Below are 6,000 nucleotides of genomic sequence, written 5' to 3' on the forward strand. Positions count from 1 at the left end.
ACTCATTCCCACAGCAGCAACCTCCAAGCCTTCAGCGTGAAGTGAGGCATGAAGGAAGGAGCATGCCACAGGAGAGCAGCTACCAGGATTTTGTAGTACAAGATGTCAGTGCATCTGCCTGTCCGTGGGAGATGTGAGAGCACTTTGGGGTTAACTGCAGTGAACCACCTTATGTCTTTCTCATACCTGTAGAAACCACTCTGAGGAGTTAGCACAAGTACATCCTAGCACGCGTATGTGCCACTACTGCTTGTGATGCCAGCTGGGGAGAGCATTTAGATTTGAAACATCTAGGAAGGACTGAACTGCCTCACAAAACTGGGACAGCCATGCTGTGAACATCTTGCACCCCAGATCCTCAGCTGCTCTGCAACATCTGTTAATTCTCACAACATGCTATGGCATCGATTTTTATTGCTTTGTTTTTACAGGAGTAAACAGCTTGAAGAACAGGTGACTGATGCTAGAAAGACAGTTCTGTTTTGTGTAGTTTTATCAAGTCTGTAGATCTTCTTAAAAATTGGAGGAAATTTTACATACTGGTACAGATCTCTGGAGCTGGGGTGTGGACAAGAATGCCAAAAAGGTACCAGTAGGGTGCAACCACCCCAAAAAGTGTAGCTATATTGCAATTGGTAGCTAATGGTGCCATCCATTGGCACAATGTGGAGAATGGAGGCTTTCAGAGAGAGGATTTCCCTACTCAAAGGCAAAAGCAGTCACTTAGATGACTAAAAAGAGTAGTCATATCAATCTGATGCCATTACATTTAATGGAGCTGAATGTGAGACTTCTGCTGAAATAAAATAGTCTTACAGCAGTGCTAGGAGAGAGAGACACATTCTACATTGTAGCAGCCTCATGGGAAGGAGATCAAGATGACGCTGTGAGCTTAATCACAGAACTGTGGTTATTTTGCTCATTGCAAAAGTGAACATGAGATTGATATTTACATAAATTCCCTAGGAGAGCTGAGCACAGGTGGAGTGACTGGCTTCCCCACCAGTATGGCCCAACAGGCACACACATCTCTGGCTCTGTATTCTCTCCTTTGTAATTTCTCTTTGCTTCCAATGTCATGCTGTTACAGAACCCTTATTACCATGATAAGGGCTTGGTAAAAGTGACTTTCACAAAAGACTAAACAGCTTCTCTCCTAAAATTTCAGAATTTTTAAAATAAATAGGTTAAAAAATTGTTGTTTGGACTTTCTGGTCAGAGATGCAAGTATGAATTCTCCTTCTCCATTCCCATACACAGTCTATATTGGACTAATGCACGGTGGAAAAATGGAAGCAGAGAGAAACTTTCCTCCTTCCCCTTAATGCATGGTCAGGGTCTCATTCTCTGGCCCCACACAGGATCTCACAGTAAAGTAAGGTTTAACTCTTACTGTTCCCCACTGAAGGGTATCTATCTAACACTGACTCTCTGCTCCCAGTTTTGTCTCTCAGCTCTTCTTCACAGGGCAAGACTTGCTGGCATGAGTAACAGTTAGATCTGCAAAGGATTTGTGCCTCAATTCACACAAATGGCCATGACATGACAATACAGAAAGTCTGAGTTGCTAAACTGTAAACACAGTTGCTGCACAGCCCTGGAGGTGCCTGGAGTTATTTCCATTATTATATCCTCAAAGTGGGTCCGTAAGCAGCTGCATTTTGGCTGAGCACCTGGTTTAAACTGTGGGGAATTCAGATGCTCCAGCTGTTTTATCTGCAGATGTTTTTGGAGCATACCTGATTTGGCTTGGGATAGAGTGGACCTGGGAGCAACGGGATCTCCCAGCTACCCTTTCTTCCAAACGTGGCAGTACCTGTGGCACTCTGAACACATGCTGTTAACACTGGTTTGCCTTGGACGTCAAGCAGACATGCCTTTTTCTGCCTACCCCAAAAGCATAAACAAATCTGTACTCATAGAGGAGATGGCAGGGTAAGAGCAGCTAAAAACAGTCTCTCATAAAAGTTACCCAAAATCCTAGTGTTTATGGTCTGCAGATTATAGATAGCTGCTACCCCTCAGATCAAAGTCCAATTCATAGCCCAATTAGCAATTGTGGCCTTGCTTTTAGTGCCACATACATGGGGAGGTCAGTAACAGCGTTGGTACAGGACAGGAAACATCCCAAACTAAATGCAAAATGGACATTAGCCTCTGGTCATCTTCCTTCCTTCCTACCCAGACTTGGGTAGCTAGAACAAAACCACATGATTCAGACCATTTTTGGAGGAAATAATGCAGCTACCACCTGGCTTTGTGCCATGGCTCACTGCAATCACTCTTTCCTCAGTGCATTTTTTTACTGTACCATTCAAGTAAATTTTGGAACAATAGATGATAATGTGACTGCCAGTCAGCTTTTTCACCCTCTTTTCTGCTATAATTATGGGCTTCTGTTCACTTCCTTATTACTCAAGAAATCTTTGGTTTTACATGACGATTTAATTAATCCCATTATTTTCCAAATTACAAATCACATTTTCAATTTCTGCATTTATCAGAGTGGCAAACCACTCAATTAGTTTTACAGTACAGAATTCCCATAAGGTCTGATTATTATAGATCAGCTCTGCGTCACTGTGTTGCATTTATCACTTGAGGTTCAATCATTTCAATAAACAGCAGGAAAAGAAAGCATTCTGTATTTAAATTAAATCATTTCGTTCCCAGTTCAACAGAGCATTTAAGCCCATGCTTATGGGCTAGGAGGTCACCAGGACTCAGCAGGTGTTTCAGCAGATGAGTGATGCATTGCTGTGTCAGGAAAGGACCTGAAAGAGCTCAGCTGTATGAAAATGATGTATCTAGCCCTTACAGCACACGCTACACAGGAGAGCTGCAATACACCTTCAGCAAAATGGCTTATCCTACAAGTATTACACAGATGCTTTCTGCAGGAGGTATGGGATATTGGTAGAGTCAGCAGCAGCATTTTCAGCCGATTCATGTTTCTGAGCTTCTTGGCCCCAGATCAGTATAGTAAGAATGCATGTGTAAATGCTGCTGCAGATAACTGGGCTGAAATCCATGCTGACGTGAAGGTACACACTAGCTGGTATTGCTGCCTTCCACTGCAATCCTGCAGGGTTGCATGCTTGCTTTCCTGTACAGTTCGGTGGGAGCTACTGGAGCCCTGTCGTGGCTCACTCCTACTCTAAGACTGACAATCTTAACACCTTTTTTTCAGAAAAATATTTGTCTCTTTGCTAGCTTCTGTTCAAAGGAAGAAGGGACAGCCATTAAAAGCTGCTTTGCATGTGCCCTCCACAGCACCATTTTACCCATTAGTTGTACCATGGCAACTGCTGATGTGGGTCTGGGGTACAGGAGATCTGCTGGCTGGCAAAGGCTGTGAAAATTTATCTGTGCAAAAAGGTACCAAATGCATTAAAAACCTACATCTGACTGTGGCAACCTGTAAAAGACACAAAGGATGCCACCCAAATTAACTAATTGTTTTATTAATTATTATTATCCTTGGAACTCATTCAGTACTTTGCAGTTAGTAGACTAAAAAGCTGTAATCAAATTTAAATTCCCACATTCTTTTTCTACCGCATGGACAAGTTACTGCAAGGCAAAATACCATGTGAGTTTCTTGCGTGGAAGTATTGGGGTTGAATGGCAGGGGTTGAACAACCTTGCAGTCCCTGCTGGCTGGGCATCTGGGGTGGAAAGTCACATGGCCAAATGTTTGTACCCCAGCATACACCCTGCTAATCTGCCTGCTCTGCACTGGCTGAGCTGTGAAGGAATAACTGTGATGCTCATACAATAGGAGCAAACCTGGCAATGGGCTAACGGATCTCCTACCCAACCCTGCAACTCTCTCCTTTGGATAAAAGAGGGCAGATATAAAAATTTTTCTTCTGAGAGGATGAGAAAAATGTTTTTTGCTTTGTTTGTGGCATTTTCTGTTGAAAATGCAAATTTCTAACTCTTATTTTCCCCAGGGAGCTCCTCAGTCAACCTTGCCAGGATGTACTGTATCGGTATAGCATTATGAAATCAGCTTGTATTTGATGTCTCAGTTCTTCAGACCATGGGTAAATGTTCTATCAAGAAAGGAAACAATACTTTTTCCCCTTTCACTTATTAGTGATATGACTTACCATGGGTGTAAAAGAAGACCACTCTACTGGTATGAAGACCTATTTAAACATCTAATCTGTATTAAGACATGGGCCAATCAGTGATTTCATCCCTATGGACCTCAGTTTGACCTTTCTTGTGAAATTCTGTCAGCTCCAAGGATAACAGCGTGCTTTGTTTGGGAGCTTGTTGCTCTCATGTGGTTCACTTGTGCCTTGAAGATTATAGTCAGATGCAGAAAATACTTATATAACATAGCGTATCCTAAGCCAGATCCTGCAAGAGCAACATGTGCTCCCACAGCTTGCTGGGATTCTCATTTTGTAAAACTCTCAATAGAATCATATGATAGCTGCAAATTTAAAAAAAAAAAAAAAAAAGTCTTATAATCTGGACTCCCCAGTGAGCCTTTTGCAGGTCTTGGCCTCACTGGTCTGACTCAACTGCCCTTGTTGGATGAATCATAGCATCCACTTCATAGAGAGGAGCCTTGACACAGTGCTGCTGCCAAAGCAGTGGGATGTATTTGAGAATAACTGGTTGGGAGCAAAGTGCTCCAACTTCTGTTTGGTTATAGCCAACAGGTCAGTGTGCTGCTCCTGCAGTTCAGAACAGCCCCTTCTGGAGGCCTTTTGATTTTATCCAGGGACTTTCAAAACTAATTATTAAAGTAACAGCTACTGTGAGAAGAGTTTTTGCCTCTGATGCTTCAACAACTAAGCACATTGATTTCTCAGTGAAATGTACTCTGCTGTTGAATCATGTAGTCTGTATTATCAGGGTTTCTCCCAGAAGAGACTGCATTTCCTACTCTCGTCAGCTTTTGTATTTATTAATCTTAAGTCTCAAAGTCTTCAAATTGATAGGCAGAGGCACAAGAACACACTGGAACGGAGTAGAAGTTAAAATACTGTCTGAACAATTATATTAATTTGGAAAGACAATTTGTAATTAGTTTAAGGTCCATAAAGACAAATCAAAAGCATTTAATGCACAACTGCAGTGCATATGTGCTGTTTATTGTCAGTGCTTTTCTTGCGTAGTTCTCAATGCATCCTACAGAAGTAAGCTACTGCAAACCATACTACAGGTGGGGAAAATTAATTATAGGGAGCTTAAGTTACTTTTCCAGACCAATGCTCTGAACCAACATCATACAGGCAAAGTCCAGGCTTCATAATTCCCTATCTGATGTACCATAGTGCATGAAATAGTAACCACAAATAGAAAAGCAGTGGAGTTGTGCTCTAAGCCACAGATTTCACATCTCAGCTTGGAGCCCAGCCTACCTGTTTTCCAAACCTTGGGTGCACTGGTGTGTTTATAGGGGCAGGTGTGCTGGAAGTTCCCAGCTGAAAGCCACTAAATGCAAAATGCAAAGCAGCTTAAGTGCCAAAGTCCAATTTTTCCAAGGTCCAAGGGAAAATAAGAGTGAAACAGGTAGCCTGAGCCCTAATTTGGGTCTGCACATCTAGAAATTATTATCTAAAGCACCCACAGGACTTGAGCTTCATCTGAACTGAAAGTGAGCTGGGATCAGAAGATACATTGAACTGAAAGTGAGCTGGGATCAGAAGATACATTGAAGTTCTCCACTCCTCCCTCCTTCACCAAGGCTTTGGCTCCTACAGGATCTTCTGGTGAGGGTCAGCTGAGATTTCTGCTGCTCTAGTGAATAGACCTTTCTTTTCCCAATGCTTGGATCATGGGCAAGAGCCCTCCCTTCCTCTGGCAGCATGCTGTTGTTCTGGTCTGAGTGGCCTTGTCAAGCTGTGTCCTGAGACAGCTTGCACTTTGGCTGACTGTGGTTTGAGGGTCTCTAGAGCTGGATCTATTGTCTCATAATGCAAACCCAATCATGAAGCAAATTACTGATCTGGTAAGAATTCACCCAAGCAACTGAAG

The sequence above is a fragment of the Falco naumanni genome, chromosome 7 (genome assembly GCF_017639655.2).
Source record: "Falco naumanni isolate bFalNau1 chromosome 7, bFalNau1.pat, whole genome shotgun sequence".
Taxonomy (NCBI): domain Eukaryota; kingdom Metazoa; phylum Chordata; class Aves; order Falconiformes; family Falconidae; genus Falco; species Falco naumanni.